This window comes from Callithrix jacchus, chromosome 6 (genome assembly GCF_049354715.1).
Source record: "Callithrix jacchus isolate 240 chromosome 6, calJac240_pri, whole genome shotgun sequence".
Lineage (NCBI taxonomy): Eukaryota > Metazoa > Chordata > Mammalia > Primates > Cebidae > Callithrix > Callithrix jacchus.
The window spans coordinates 2967041-2984338 of NC_133507.1; the positions used below are offsets into that span (position 1 = coordinate 2967041).

At 46.2% G+C, this 17298-nt stretch overlaps 1 protein-coding gene across 6 annotated transcripts in view; it reads right to left on the reverse strand.

The window, feature by feature from the left end:
• Window positions 1–17298, reverse strand: part of GABRG3 (gamma-aminobutyric acid type A receptor subunit gamma3) — a 530709-nt gene that overhangs the window by 235159 nt on the left and 278252 nt on the right. The window lies entirely within an intron of this gene.

Sequence of the window (17298 nt, forward strand, 5' to 3'; positions counted from 1 at the left end):
ACTGTCACTTCCAGCCACGACTCTGTCCCCGATCCTACACAGTACACAGATGAAGGCTGTGTCCTCCTAGAAAGTTTACATCTTTCTCCAGATCATCATTTCTCTGATTTTTTCTCTATAAAGTAATCTCTATGGAATGTTAACGGAGAACATTCCCATGAAAATGATGTCCATGGTCTAATAATGTTGGCATGCCGAGCGCACCATGTGCTCTAATCCCACTGAGATTCCCAAGGAACTTCAGTATCTCAAAGACTCCAGCAAGTTCCAAGATGACATGACAAACAGGAGTTTTACTGTTTAATTCAGTGTTTCATAAACATTTTCACATGGAAACGTTTCTCACAGACCGCATGTGTGACACATTGGATGGCGAGTGTTTCTCAGAGGGTTTCTAGACAGGATGGCCGTGCGTGCATGTGGCACTTTCTCACACAGGACTAGAAGCAGCAGGCAGGCACCAAGATGGCTCCGGTGACCCTGGTCTTTTATTATTCACGTCCTCGTGTTGTCCTCTCCCACACTCTAACAGGGCTGGTCTGTGTGACCAATGGAATAAGGCAAAGTGATGGTAGGTCAGTTTTCCAATTAGGTAATAAAAGGCCGTGGCTCCCATCTTGGACTGGCTCTTCCATGGATCTCTTGCTGTGGGGCAAGACGACCGCCACATTGTGAGGAAGCTCAGGCAGCCTGTGGAAGGATCCACTTGGTAAGGAGCTGAGGTCTCACACCAGCAACCACGTGGGCAAGCTTGGGAGCTGTTCCTCCTTCTAATGAACATTTAGAAGGCAGCTTGACAGTAACCTCTTCAGGAACCATGAGCTAGAACCACCTAGCGAGGCTAACAAATTCCTGAACCCAGACATCGCAACATCCTGTCTGTTGCTTTAAGCTAAGTTTGGAGGCAATGTTTTATGCAACAATACATAACAAATAGACCAGATAAGAAAGCCTGGGAAGTGTGATTCGGATTATACTCGGGAAATGTTTCATTCATTCGAATGTGTATTTCACTGATCCTGTGAACCAGGCACTGCACCAGGCACTGAGATACAGCAGTTGGCCAGGCATATCATCCTGTTACCTGTCTTATTTTCAGGTGACTGTATGTCCTTGTCTCCCATGCAACACAGCATAGAAGGACTAACCATTTCTTGCCAGTGGACTGGGAGCAGCTCATACAACTTCCGTGTCTTGAGCCATCAGCTTCCTCTTCTATGCTCCCTTTGTTCTTGCTACCAACTGAAGACAGACTTGATCTAGTTTCAGCCATGCAGAATATGATAATGTGTTGGCTGTGACGGATCAAAACATATTAGAAACCTGGATTCTGGAGTGACAATAGCAGAGACAGACAAGTCACTCCACTGACCTGATGGCTCAAAGCAGGGTCATTACATGAAATAATAATAATAAACTTCTGTGTTTTTTTTTGTTTGTTTGTTTGTTTGTTTTTGAGATGGAGTTTCACACTTGTTACCCAGGCTGGAGTGCAATGGCGCGATCTCGGCTCACTGCAACCTCCACCTCCTGGGTTCAGGCAATTCTTCTGCCTCAGCCTCCTGAGTAGCTGGGATTACAGGCACGCGCCACCGTGCCCAGCTGATTTTCTGTATTTTTAGTAGAGACGGGGTTTCACCATGTTGACCAGGATGGTCTCGATCTCTTGACCTCATGATCCACCCGCCTCGGCCTCCCAAAGTGCTGGGATTACAGGCGTGAGCCACCGCACTCAGCCCAACTTCTGTGTTTAAGCCCTTGACTGTTCAGTGTCTTTGCTGTAGCCTGAACCTTACTGACAAAATTTATAATCAAAAAGAAAAATGTGTTTTTTTTCTTTGGAAAGAAACTGTATACAGTTAATCCAAAAAAATGCAGCATCTTGCATGTATCAAATAGAATCCCAAGACAGTTCTACTTTGGGCTTACAGCACACATTTCTCTATCATTTTTACTCCTTGTACATTTTTTATCACAACAAACAACTGAGAATAAGAGTAGAATAAGAGTCTACGAACTTTGGCCAAATCTATCCCACCACCTATTTTGGTAGATTAGGTTTTACTGGCACAGCCCCACACTCGTCTGTTCACGTGTAGTCCACGGCTGCTTTTGCACAGCAAGTGCAGGGTGAGTAGCGGCAATAGACCGAATATTTACTCTATGACCCCTTAGACGACAAAATCTTTCAATGCCAGTTGTAGGGCATATGTTTCAACGATAAACTATTTTAGTGAAAACACTTTACTATTAGCTCATTATTAAAACTCATAATGTCTAAAAATCAACTTGTCCTGATTCCATTTTGAATCTCTGAGCAGCCAGGGTTTCTTCCTGTTACTTTCTTGAGGAAAAAATAAAATAAAACAAGCAACATCTTTTTGAAGCACTCTTCTTTCTGAGTGAGACCAAAGCACATCCCCACCCATGTTCTGATCCCTTCAGAGGTGCTGGGATGGTGCGCTGTGGGCTGTCGAGGCTCTGATTAGTCCCCAGCTCTTGCCTTGGGGTGGATGATTCAGCCCTGACTTAGCAGCTAGACTTTCAAAAAAAAAAAAAAAAAAAAAAAAAAAAACAAGAAAACACTCTTTGGAACAGCTTAGAGTAGGTGCAGTCATAGACACCTCTTTGCAGAAGTCTTTGAAAACAGCACTGTAGTCTGCTGTTACAGACAGAACATGGCTCTAAGATCAATGAGAACATAAACACCACCGAGGCATCTCAAAGAGCCCGCACTGTGTGTCACTTAGAAAGATGACACAACCCAGCTTGGGGGTTCCAACCCTGGCAAGTGACAACTGAGTCTTTGCGACAGTGGAACCTAAACACTGTGGGTGCCCAAGAGACAAGGCCACCTCAGCACAGATGCAACTTCCACAAACCTTAAAATAAAGCTCACCCTTGGGAGAACAGCTGAAACTCCTTTTTGGAAGGAGACACCTGGTAGCCCACGGGGAATGAATACAGTATAAGAAAGAGGGAAGAATCCATTAGTCTCTGAGGACAGTCTGGATGGAAATTCTGCCAGGGTATCTGACCCGTGACTGTATCTGGCCCTTGCCAGCAGCTGCTCCCCACTTCCCTCTTGTCCATCATTCTCAACAAACTGACACAAGAACAGAAAACCAAACACTGCATGGTCTCACTCATAAGTGGGTGTTGAACAATAAGAATACATGGATGCAGGGAGAGGAAATTCACACACTGGGGTATGGGGGGGTGGGGGACTAGGGAAGGAATAGCAGGGGGTGGGGGATTGGGGAGGGATAGCAGGGGTGGAGGGATTGGTGAGGAATAGCAGGGGGTGGGGGGACTGGGGAGGGATAGCAGGGGTGGAGGGATTGGGGAGGGTTAGCAGGGGGTGGGGGGAATGGGGAGGGATAGCAGGGGGTGGGGGGATTGGGGAGGGATAGCAGGGGTAGGGGAATTGGGGAGGGATAGCAGGGGGTGGGGGGATTGGGGAGGGATAGCAGGGGGTTGGGGAGTTGGGGAGGGATAGCAGGGATAGGGGGATTAGGGAGGGATAGCAGGGCGTGGGGGGATTGGGGAGGGATACCATTAGGAGAAATACCTAATGTAGACGTCAGGGCAATAGATGCAGCAAACTACCATGGCACATGTATAACTAGGTAACAAACCTGCACGATCGGCACATGTACCCCAGAACTTAAAGTATAATAAATAATTTTTTTTTTTTTTAAAGAGTGCCTCTGGAGAAACTGCCTGTGCACCAGGTAGGGCCTGAGACTCCCCTTGAGGAGAGTCAGAGGGGAGGGGAATAGTCGCCCCTGGGAAATCTGATTAACTAGAACCACTCAGGGCTCCAGAATGCACAAACTCCCACGGGATCCTTAAGGAAATTAAGGCACCCAGGTTAAAGTTAGATGTAAACCTCAACAGTAGTTAACACGATGGAAAAGACAGCAAAGCTTCTTCCAGACCTCCCCAGCACCTGCCCATGCGTCCCTGCCTGCTCTCCTCCCTCCTGATGTAAGGTGCATTGGCTCACGGTGCAGGTGGTCCATCTGGAGCAGTGCCAGCCACCACACACCTGCTCCCACATGGTTCCCAGGGGAGGCTGTAGGAGTAGGTACTTACAGATGGCTCATTTTCCTGCCATGTTAGTGACAGACTGACTCTAGGTTGTATACCCAGCATCCATCCTCCTCCCCACCTCTCCCCAGCTTCTGGGGATGTCTCCCAGAAGGCGTGGCCTGGAGTCTGGGGCGTGGCCTGAGCGCCGAGGGCGTGGTCTGTCGATCTGAGGGAGGGCGTGGCCTGAGCTCTGAGTGGGTGGCCTGAAGATCTGAGGGAGGGCGTGGCCTGAGCGCCGAGGGCGTGGTCTGTTGATCTGAGGGAGGGCGTGGCCTGAGCTCCGAGGGCGTGGTCTAGGCCGCCTCTGTCTCCACCTGCAGTGCCCGTCCCGGTACCAGACTGCAGAGCTCCACGCTTAGGACCATTGGAAAGCACTGAGCAGGTGGAGGCCGGAGTGCGGGCAGCAGCAAAGGCTCCGCGGAGGAAGCCACACACACCTCAGGGGCCTGTCCGCAGGGTTGGACAATAGGTCAGGATGTCAGGATGTCGGGACAGGCCGTTTCGGTGCGCAGGGCAGGAGGAGGGGTGCTCACTTGCGGAGGAGCCTTTCTCCCTTGTGCTCTAGGACACTCCCTGGCATCTGCAGAAACTCCCGGCACGAAAGCGCCGAGGGACAGAGAACTCCTGTAGGGCTAGCGTTTCATCTCTCTGCTCAGGCTTCCATATCACTTCAGTCCTTAGAGTTATTGTAAAATCACAACAAATAACAGTCCTCACCACCCAGGATCGTGAATCTATCCCCCGAATTCGCTCTGCTCTTTCTTCCTGGCCGCCCATCCCCGCAAAGAATGGCCTGAGCTAATCCATTCCCCTTATAATGTTTGGTCCTGGATGGTGAATCATGGTGCATCATCTTTTTAAAAATTACGTTTTAATTTATAATTGACACAAAATAACGTTACACAGTATTTCAGTGCACATGTAAGCTGTATAATGATCAAATCAGGATTGTGACCATATCTATCACTTTAGCTGTTTCTTTTTGGTGATAACTCTTAGGAGTTAGAGCTCTAACTCTCTTGAAACATGCACATCATTGTTACTTGCTGCAGTCACCCCACTGGATCACACAACACCAGAACTTACTCCTCCTAACTGTAACTTTGTACCTGGAAAACCACTTCTCCCATTTCTCCCTGCCCTCCCTAGCCTCTTATAACCACGACTGCGCTCTCAACTTCTATGAAATCAACTTGTACAGAGTCCACGTGTGAGTGACATCAGGCAGTATTGATATTTCTGTGCCTGGCTTCTTTCACTCACCATCTTTAAAACGAACTTTTCCTCTCCATCTGTCGGACTACGATTTCTGAGTTGAACAAACAGGGCCACATGACCAGCTGTTGAGAGGCTAAACAAATGCATGATGAAGCCCTACGCCGACACCAGCATTTTAAGGACATATGGCACACACACAAAAATCAATCACCACACATCTACACATTTCCTCTTTGTGGCTTTTCTCTCCTGCAACAGACACATTTGTAGATCTTAAGTCAAAACAGAGATCATTCAGATATCAACAGAGAAAAACTGGATCCATTTTTCTAAGAGTTGAGTTACTGCTGTCACTATGCTACTCTAGCCACTGCTATTTTGGATTCTATCTACAACACTCATTATCTTTTCCTGACTTCTCTTTTGCAATGGACTTTTGAATTTCTATGAATCTTGGGTAGAAAGGGAATCACTTCTCTATAAGAGGACACAGCAGAAGGATTCAAATTTAAATGTTTCAAAACAAGCTTCCCTTGGCTTTAGGGTTATAACTATGACATAGCTAATATTAGTGGATATTATGGTTAATATTGATTTACATGAGTAATATATCTTCCAAGATTCTTAAAACCTAATACAGGCATATATATTTGTAAGAGACATGTAGATACATAGACAGATAGGGATACACCTACGAAAATTAACAATGAAAGCTCATTCGGCTGCCGGTCACCACTCCCACTGACCCAGTGACGGCTTCTGATACATCATTCCCAGGCCAATTTCAAGCTGACTTACGTTTTCGCTCATAAATGTACTTGTCACCTTTGAATGTCAAGACTACGCAAGGTCTGAGACACAGAAGATGAAATATAAATGCTATGGCTTGCTTTAAAGGACTTTAGAGTCTTGTAGTAACATATGTGAAAATTCATTTCCTTTTTTTGAGATGGAGTCTCACTCTATCACCCAGGCTGGAGTGCAGTGGTGCAATCTCAGCTCACTGCAACCTCTGCCACCTGGGTTCAAGCAATTCTCCTGCCTCAGCCTCCTGAGTACCTAGGATTATGGGCATGTGCTACCACACCTGGCTAAGTTTTGTATTGTTAGTAGAGACAGGGTTTCGCCATCTTGGCCAGGCTGGTCTTGAACTTCTGACCTTGTGATCCACCCACTTAAGCCTCCCAAAGTGCTGGGTTTACAGGTGTGCACCACCATGCCTGGCCAAAAATTCATTTCAAATATGAAGTTTGCTGGGAGGGACATATGTATAAAATGCAGTGGAAACACAAGAGAACACAGTGTGTGGGGTGAAGGTTAGAGGATACAACTTTGAGCTGATGCTTAAAATTAGGGTAGGAATTTTCTGGGGAGATCTGGAAATAGAGGCCATGCTAGGAAAGGAGCAGCACATGCAGAAACCACAGGGTCATAAGAACTATAGTCACTTGGAATTGGTGGCTCAGGTGATGGTGGGCAGGTCCAGGGGGCCTAAGGGAGGTACAGCATAAAGCAGGCCAGTAGAAACTTTTTTAAAAGTATTGATAACAAATTAAAGTAGTGTAGATATTACTGAGCTGAAATCACAGATACCATTGAAGAGTTCTGGGAAGATGACAGACTGGTTAAGGGGGCAGTGGAGAGGCAATGCAGTGGTCCAGCTGAGAGGCACGCCTGCGGGGCAATGGTGGAAGTAGAGGATGTCATTTATGCTTCTGGCTAAGATGGAGGAACAAGGATTAGCCTTACCCTCCTGGCTGAAGTAACAAACAAGGTAAATTAAGTAAGACATTTGCAAGACAGACACTGAGCAACAGTGACCCCTGCGAAATAAAAATCAAAAGAGGTGACCCCTATGACTGTCCCAGCTAACTGGCTTAGAAGAGTTTCTGGGTCTCGTCCCAAGGAAGAAAAACCCAGGGGGAAGCGAAGAGGACTCCTTGAGGTGGAGAAGTGAAGCTCCAGGTCTAAGAAGACCAAGTGGGGTAGAGTTTGCAAGACAGAGGATTAGAAGATGGAACTGCACAGAGATAAAATATTTGAAGTGAATTTGAAAAACACAACAGAGCAAAATACGCAGAATGTACCGAAAGCAGAACTGGTAGAAAACGTACTGCACAAAGGCAATATTAAAGACGGATCTCATATCAACCACCTCAGCCTTCACCTTGAGAAACTGGAAAAAGAGAAGCAAATCGATTCTATCTCTGCCTCCAAGAAGAGAAGAAAGGAAATACAAAAAGCAGGGTAACAATTAATGAAATAAAAAACAAAAACAATTGAGAAAATCAACTGAACTAAAAGCTGGTTCTTTAACATTAATAAAATTGACAAATCTATATCCAGACTGATCAGGTAAAAGAGAAGACAAATTAGCTGTATCAAAACCCAGAAGAGGTGACGTCACCACAGATTCTACTTATACTAAAAGGAGAATAAGAGGGTGTTTTAAAGAACTTTATGACAATAAATTGGTATCTGAAGTGAAATGGGCACGTTTCTTAAAGGACACAAAGTGCCAAACCGCACTGAAGAAATAGATAATCTGAGTATCTTTATATCTATGTTAAAATTGAATTTTCAGTAAAAATTCTTCCCATAAAAAAACTCCATGTCAAGATGACTTCCCCAGTGAATGTACTAAGCATATTAGCAAAAAGTAAAACTTACTGTCTACATACCTTCCAGAAACTGCAGAGAAGAAATACATCCCAACTCATTATATGAGGCCAGAATCACCCTGATATCAAAACCAGAAAAAGGCATGGCAAGAAAAGAAAACTACAGAGTAGTATTTCTCATTAGCGATAGAAGCAATTTTTTAAAATAGTGTATTGAATCCAACCATACATAAAAGGGAAAATGCGTCATGACCAAGTGAGGTTTAATGCAGGAATATAAAGTTGGCCGAGGAGCTGCTCATCAATTAAGGTAATCACTGCAATAATTTAACCGTATCAATAAACTAAAGAAGGAAAGCATATAATCCTATCAACAGATGCAGAAAAGAATTTGTCAAAATTCATCGATTCCTGTGTTAAAAAAACTCAGCAAATTGGAAATAAGAGAACTTTCAGTCAGATAAATGGCATCTATAAAATTTCTTGAGCTCAGCCTGGGCAGAGCCCCTCTTTACAACAAATTCCTAAAATTAGCTGGACTTGGTGGCCTCTGTGGTCTCAGCTACTTGGGAAGCTGAGGAAGGAGGACTGCTGGACCCTGGGAGGTTGAGGCTGCAGTGAACCATGATTGCACCACTGTACTCCAGCCTGGGCTAAAGAGAAATACCTGGTCCCAAAGGAAAAAAAAAAATCCTTGAGTTAACATGATACTTAAGGGTAAATGGTGGCCAGGCACGGTGGCTCACACCTGTAGTGCCAACACTTTGAAAGGCCAAGGCAGGCAGATCACCTGAGGTCAGGAGTTTGAGATCTGCCTGGCCAACATGGTGAAAGCCCATCTCTACTACAAATACAAAAATTAACTGGGCATAGTGGTACATGCCCACAAACCCAGCTACGCGAGAGTTTGAGGCAGGAGAAGTGCTTGAACCCAGGAGGAAGAGGTTGCAGTGAGCCAAGAGTGTGCCATTGCACTCCTCCAGAGCAAAACTCTGTCTCAAAAAATTAAAAAAATGAAACAAAACAAAAGGTAAAAGACTAGATGTTTTCCCCCTGAGATCAAGAACAGTATAAGAATATCTGTTCTCCATCTGTGAAACTTTTATACTGAAAGCTCTAGCCAGTGTAATGGCTCTCGGTTCAAGAAATAATGAAGAAACAGAAGACACACAGATTGGAGAGGAAGAAGCATCGCGTGGTCATTCAGAGGTGACATGATGACTTTACAAACTGTAAAGAAAAGCATTCTCAAAGTTTCAGGATACAATATCAATATACAGAAATGAATTGTATGTCTATATGCTCGCAAAAATATTAGAAATTCAACATTTAAAAAAAATACCATTTACAATAGCATCAACAATGTGAAATACATGAGCATAAATCTGCCGGAAGATGTGAAACATATGTACACCGAAACCACATAGAATTATTGGGAGAAATTTTCCATGAATTGAATAAATGGAGAAACAGAGGGTGTTTGTGTGTCAGAAGACTCAATATTGAGAGCCAATTCTCCCAGATGTAGATTTGATGCACTTATAATCAAAATCCCAGCAGGACATTTTTTAGAAACTGACAGGCTATCTCTAAAATTCACGTGGGAATGCAAAGCACGTGTAACAGTTACAGTAACTTCGAAAGTGAAGAACAAAACTGCAGGACCAAAAGCTGATTTCAAGGTTTAGGATTATTAGAAAACCACAGTAATCCAGGCAGTGTGATGAAGACAAACAGAGTGACCGACGGAACAGAACAAAGTCCATAAAACCAATTTTCTAACAAAGGTAAAAACCAATGCAGAAGATAATTTTCAGCATACAGTGCTGAAAGATGGGGTATCCATAGGCAGGAAAAAGAAAAAATTCCAATCCATACTTCAAGTTGTGTACAAATATTATCTCAAAATGGATGACTGATATCAATGTAAAATTGAAAACTAAAACTTCCAGAAAAATAAGAGGGACAGGAGCAGTGGCTCACGCCTGTAATCCCAGCACTTTGGGAGGCTGAGGCAGGTGGATCACCTGAGGTCGGGAGTTTAACACCAGCCTGACCAACATGGAGAAACCCTGTCTCTACTAAAAATACAAAATTAGCCCGGCACGTTGGCACACACCTGTAATCCCAGCTACTGGAGAGGCCGAGGCAGGAGAATTGCTTGAACCTGGAGGCAGAGGTTGCAGTGAGCTGAGACTGCACCATTGTGCTCTAGCCTAGACAAGAACAAAACTTCATCTCAAGAAAAAAAAAAAAAAAAGAAATCAGGAGAAAACCTTCATGACCTTGGGTTTGATGATGAGTTTTTAGATAAAACATCCAAAGCATGATCCATGAAAAGGATAACAACTGGTAAAGTGGACTTCATCAAAATGGGAAACTTGTGCTTTTCAGAAGACACGGCTAAGAGAATAAAGACACGAGCCACAGACTGGGAGAAAGTATTTGCAACGTCCACACCTGACAAAGGCTGGTCGCTGGAATGACAGTGGTCCCTCAAATCACATTTCCTAGGTGGGGCCAGCATGGTCCCTGAAGATCTGAGTCTGATCATGTAAATCCTACCTAATGCTTTCAGTGCTTCCCTTTGCTCCCCTGTGAAGACTAGGGTCGTCTTCCTGAGAACCTGGGTGGTCTTCCACCTGTCTCTATTTATTTTTTGAGATGGAGTCTCACTCTGTCACCCAGGCTGGAGTGTGGTGGTACGATTTCAGCTCATTACAACCTGCACCTCCCAGGTTCAAGTGATTCTCCTGCCTCAGCCTCCTGAGTAGCTGGGACTACAAGCATGTGCCACCATGCCCAGCTAATTTTTGTATTTTTAGTAGAGACAGGGTTTCACCATGTTGGCCAGACTGGTCTCAATCTCCTGACCTCGTGATCCACCTGCCTCTGCTTCCCAAAGTGCTGGGATTACAGGCGTGAGCCACCGCGCCTGGCTCCACCTGCCTCTCTGGCTGCATTTCAGGTGCCCACCCTTTGCTCTCCAGCCATTTCTCCAGTTTCTCCAGAGGCCTCTGTCTCTTTCTTCTGGCTTCTGGAGCCTCTCTCTGCAGTTACCTCTGATTTGAAACCTGCCATCTCCTCTGTGCCCCTCTGTTGCCCCCAAGTCTGTCAGCTCCAGGGAGTGGCCCTTCCCAGCCCCCACTAGGTCATGGCATGGCTCTCCAGCATATGTTCTCAGAGCATCCTGAACTTCTCTTCTGTAGCGCTTTTTACCACTGCAATTTATTCAGTGATGGTCAGTCCAGTGTTTGTCTAAACATGGGACCGTGTGCCCTGTCTCGGCCTGCAGCATGACCCCACACATAAGAATTCATAAATATATATTTAAGAAATCATAACTGAACACCATAAACTTTGCAGGGAGTTGTCTCAGCCATAGCATTTTGGGTTTATAAATTTAAATTTTCCCACAGATAGATGGAAAGAAAACAAATGTTTTAAATATTTTGGTTTCCATCTGCACATCAGACGCTCCCATCTGCTCCTAAAATGGCTCATCCCAGGTCTCATCTGCTTGTGTGAGAAAGCGTTTGACAAGTTCGAATCTCTTACAGTGGGGAAATATCCTAGTATCAGTGGTTTCTGTCACACAAGGAACAGCTAGAGGCAATCAGGACCTGGTGACTTCAGCAAAAAACAGCATCACATATCGCAGGTTAATTTTCTCAGGACTTAACTGTTTCCAGATGACTAACCATGAGGGTTCAGATCGATGTATCACTAAACTCTGGAAACGAGAGTGTGGCTGTGGCACCACGTTTCACAGCTAAATTTAAATCACCTTTGTTCTCCGTATAAGCCCCGGCCATAAATTTCTCATCGATTTCTTTCCGGGAAGTTTACGGTCACTGTCACCTTGTCACAGCTGCTAATGCAGCACCAGCATCGTGCATGATCTGTGACAGCCCCTGGCATTGATGTAAGGTTTCCTTTCCAAAGCGGAACTTATTTGATTATTTTTTATTGCATTTTAGGTTTTGAAGTACATGTGAAGAACATGCAAGATAGTTTTAATATTTATCCTTGGCTACAATGGGAACGAGAGTCTGGTTGATTCAAACCCAGTAGCTCTCACCTGTGCCAAATCAATACAGTAATCAATGGAGACAATACTTGTTTATTCCTCATAGAAAACAGCGCGAGGCACAGTACAGAAAGAAAGAGGAAACATGTAAGTTAGTGGACTCTGTTCTCGAAATTACTTGCTGATTTTAAAAAGCATGTTAGTTTTGTGCAGAAAGTGGCACTGAGAAGAATGAAGAAATAGAGACAAGGCGTGTCGTTACGTGGACTCCATTTTCTCAAATTTCTCAAATTTCCATTTGCAAATGTTAAAAAGAACCTTAACTCAAGAGATTCCTTCTAAGTCACGTAGCTGTCTTCTGATTCTACATGTGCTTCCTGGCAACGTTCTCCAATTGTCGAAGACGGTGCCTACATCCCGTAAGCAGTAGAACCGGGGCTGAGAAGACACTGCCCAGTGAGGAGGGGAAGTGGAGTGGAGGAAGGAACCGCCGAGGCCCTCGGCGGGAGGATCTCTGCACATCCTGCTGCAAGCTTGCTTTGGAAACAGCAGCGTGGAGAGGGGTCTTGCTAAAGGCACCAGGCTCACTGGGTGGAAGAGTCCACAGATGACCTCTAGCTTAACCTCAAAACAGCAAACAGACCACAGCGTGGGGCGGAAGGGCCATTACACGCCGAGGCACTCAGCTCCCCTGCCTGGCACACGCGACCTTTCCTTCTCCTTCAGGGACACAGGGTCTCCTGCCATCGCCTTAGTGAGGATGCCCAGATTCAGGACTTTCATCATTGCCTTCTGCTCTAAGGCAGGAAATCTGGAAGGAAGAGAACTGGAGAGCACATGGCTCGCTGGAAGGCACGATGGAATCTTTCCTCGGGGACTTGGTGGAAAGGAGGGAGAAGGAAACCATGAAGAGCAAAGCCGTTTAGCAAAGAGGCTCTGGGCGGACGATGCAGCAGAAATGTGACCCAGAGGCTTACAGGGAAAGAAAGGGAAGAAACTGTTATCGGCCTAAACTCGCAGATATAAGTGTAGAGAGTGGAGGCATTTGTATTCGAATAGAGGTGTAACAGTGTTAATGGCATGATTTGTTTGGGTTGAAATAAGCTTCTCAATAATCTTTCAAGCTAAGAAGTTGCTCCCACAGATGGAAATACGCCAGGGAAGGTTTACATGAAGAGGAAAGGAAAGGGGTAGTTTTTACTCATAAGTCTTTGTCAATAAAAATGTTGGTTTGATGAACACCAAGTATATTTTATGTTTTTAAAATATTTTATATATTTAATTACACACCTTCAATATTCAATTACACACACGTGTGTGTGTGTGTGTGTAAATGCAATACTGTAGTACATAAGTGTGTGTGATGGGGATCAGCAGCACCCCATGGTCTCAGCAAGCCAAATCCCTCCATCTTGAGCAAAGACAAGTGACACTGGGGGGTTTGGGGGAGGTTTGTTATTGCCACTCTTTCCAGTTTTGGTGGTTAACCCCAGATCTAGGTATTACTTTTCTCATTAAAACACATATTGATTTGTCAACTTTAGACTCCAGTACATGAAACCAGCCCCCCCACGATGGCCCCATGACTATCAGTTACCTTGGTTACCTTTGTGACTTTACACAATCCACCTGCAACACTTTCCTTCTCTAGATGCCGTGATCCCTCATGCCACAGAATGAGCTGTAACCTTGGTCCCATCCTTTCCTCTCAGTCCTCAGATCCTAATTTCTGCCATTTATAAGGTAAAGTTTGCATATTTGTTTTCAAAGTCGAAAATCAATCAATTATCATGATCGTGACTATGTGATGGATACTTTTTTAAACCCACAAAAGCAGGTCGAAGGCTGTAGAATGCCTTTGTGTCCTTGTCTTTCCCAGCATCCTGTGAGTTTCCCCACGATCTCTTCCCTCTGTCCTGTGCTGGCCCAGGTCACACCGCTCAGCACACACCTGCCTCGCTCTTACTCCCCACCACACTGGCACATTAGCACAGGTTCTCTGGCCTGTCAGCCAGCAACCGCTGGGGCCCCTTCATCAGGCCCCTATGGTGGCCTCCCTGTTTCCTGGGTCCAGGGTCCTTCTTGACATTTGATTTATTATGCTGTTTTGCTGGAAGAGGCCCATGAGGGACATACAATCGTCCCTCAGCATCTGTGGTGGATGGGCTCCAACCAAAATCCACAAATGTTCAAGTCCCTGAGATAAAATGGCTTGGAGTTTGCACATAACCTCTGCACACCCTCCAGCATAATTTAAATCACCTCTAGATTACTTATAATACCTAATATGATGCAAATGCTGCATAAATAGTTTTTTTTTTTTTTTTTTGAGACAGTTTTCGCTCTTGTTACCCAGGCTGGAGTGCAATGGCGTGATCTCAGCTCACCGCAACCTCCGCCTCCTGGGTTCAGGCAATTCTCCTGCCTCAGCCTCCTGAGTAGCTGGGATTACAGACATGCGCCACCATGCCCAGCTAATTTTTCATAATAAATAGGTATTATACTGTGTTGTTTTATTTATTGTTTTTAAAAAACATTTTTGATTTACGATTGGTTGAATCCATGGAATGCAGAACTCGCAGATAAAGACCTACTGTTTACAGGTGTCTTTATTTTACCATGCACCATGTTATAGACTAATTTTTGTCCCCTAAAATTCATATGTTGAAGTCGTATGCCCCCATGTGACTGTGTGTGGAGACAGAGCCTTTAAGAAGGTTGTTAGGGTTCAATGAGATTGTAAGGCGGGGGCTAATCCAACAGGACTGGTGTCCTCATCAGAATAAAAGAGATCGGACTGCTTGAGTAAGAAGCAGCCAGGTGGGGATACAGCAGGAAAGCAGCATCTGCAAGCCAAGGAGAGAGGCCTCAGGAGAAGCCAGCTCCGTCCACAGGGCTGATCCTGGACTCCCGGCCTCCAGGATGGAGAGAACACATTTCTTTTGTTTAAGCCTCACTGTCTGTGGTACTTAGTTATAGCAGCCTGGGCTGACGAAGACATCACAGGATAGACAGGAGTCCGGAGGATAGAAATTAGGTCAGCATTATTTTTCTGAAAAAGTGTGAACACATCCTCCCAGGCCCTCTGTCTGCAACATCCAGCGTCACTGAGGGAAATTCTGCCTCCGTCCTAATTCTCTTTCCACTCACACCTTGATCCCTGGAGTTGCCAAATTTCACCAAAGGTGTTGAGGTACAAAATCCTGTTTTTCCAGCCATTGTCCATGGCATCTGATCTTCCCCATGTGGGGATTCCCCCTCCCCACCTGCCTTCCATCTTCCCAGACAGTTCACCTCGCATCTTATCTCTGTTGTAAGTAAAGTGCTGTTTAATCCCTCATTCAATGGAAAGGGTGTGGGAAGGAGGGACCAACATGCACTTTCCTTCTCCACCTGCTCAGTGAAGAGACTTACTGACAAATTAACCCCAGAAGGCCAACGGCTCCTCTCAAGTTAACTGACTACCAACAGAAGGGTGTGCAGGGGCTGGGAACTCAAAGAGACCAGGACCTTGCTGCATTGAAATTAGTGAAAGTAACAAATAACAACTTATTTGCATCTTAAGCAGACATATTCTCAAGGCTTTGAGATGACAGGAGAGCCAGTAAAGCTACGTCCTGACTACAGTACGGAAAAGCAAGGAGGCTCTGTAGAAAGCCCCTGCTCTGCTCACCCTACCCCAGGACCCCAGGACAGAGCCGCATGGCACAAAGCTGCAGCTCCAAACTGGCCGGGGAGTGAGTGGCAGGTGGCAGGCTAAGGCCTCCTGACGGGCTGAGTATCAGCCACACAACCCAGCAATGCCAGTACTGAGTATTTATGCAAAGGAAGGGAAATCAGGACCTTGGAGAGGTACCTCAGCCCCACGGTTACTGCAGCCCTGCTCACAACAGCCAAAACAGAACCAACCTAAGTGTTCAAACAGATGGACGAGGGAAGAAAATGTGGGATACACTTGGAAGACTATTCAGCCATAAAAAAGGATAAAACCCTATTATTTGCAGCAACATGGATGAGTCCGCAGTTCATTATGTTAAGCAAAATGTCAGGCTCTGAGACATACCACGTTTTCATGCAAATGCAGGAGCTAAAAGAAAATCTGAGCTCACAGAAGTAGCATGCGAACTGGGTATTGGAGGCTGGGAAGGGGTGCTGGAGGAGACTGGGGAGCGAGGACGTTGGCTGACAGATACGAAGCTACAGCCGCATAGGAGGAATGAGTTCTGGTGTTCTGCAGCACTGCAGGGTGAACAAGGTTAACCGTAACTTACTGTGTATTCTCAAAAAGCTGCAAGAGGATTGTGAATGCTCCTACTACAAAGATATAATAAATGTTTGACGTGGTGGACGTGCTCATCACCCTGACTGAATCGTCACACACTGCGTGCTGTATGGGAATATCACGCCGTGTCCCGTAAATACATAATCACATGCCAACTAGAAATAAAGGGGCAGAGCAAAATAAGAGCAGTCGCAGAGCAAGCCAAAGGAAGCGTCAGGCTGGCAGTGCACCCCGAGAAGGCCAGGAGGGTGCCGTGTGTGTTCCACAGCTCACACTCTGGCAGTGCACCGTGAGAAGGCCAGGAGGGTGTCATGTGCCAGTGCACCCCGAGAAGGCCAGGAGGGTGCTGTGTGTGCCCCACAGCTCACACTCTGGCAGTGTACCCCGAGAAGGCCAGGAGGGTGTCATGTGCCAGTGCACCCCAAGAAGGCCAGGAGGGTGTCATGTGCCAGTGCACCCCGAGAAGGCCAGGAGGGTGCCGTGTGTGCCTCACAGCTCACACTCTGGCAGTGCACCCCGAGAAGGCCAGGAGGGTGCCGTGTGTGCCCCACAGCTCACACTCTGGCAGTGCACCCCGAGAAGGCCAGGAGGGTGTCATGTGCCAGTGCACCCCGAGAAGGCCAGGAGGGTGCTGTGTGTGCCCCACAGCTCACACTCTGGCAGTGCACCACGAGAAGGCCAGGAGGGTGCCGTGTGTGCCCCACAGCTCACACTCTGGCAGTGCACCCCGAGAAGGCCAGGAGGGTGCCGTGTGTGCCCCACAGCTCACACTCTGGCAGTGCACCCCGAGAAGGCCAGGAGGGTGTCATGTGCCAGTGCACCCCGAGAAGGCCAGGAGGGTGCTGTGTGTGCCCCACAGCTCACACTCTGGCAGTGCACCACGAGAAGGCCAGGAGGGTGCCGTGTGTGCCCCACAGCTCACACTCAGCTACACAGAGGAAATTTTGTGAAATCTCTAAAAATGGTCCCCCCTTCTGCATAGGTCACTCAGAACCAGGAGTTAGAGAGGAGCCATTTCTCAGGCTGCGAACAAGGTGACCCTGAAACGTAGA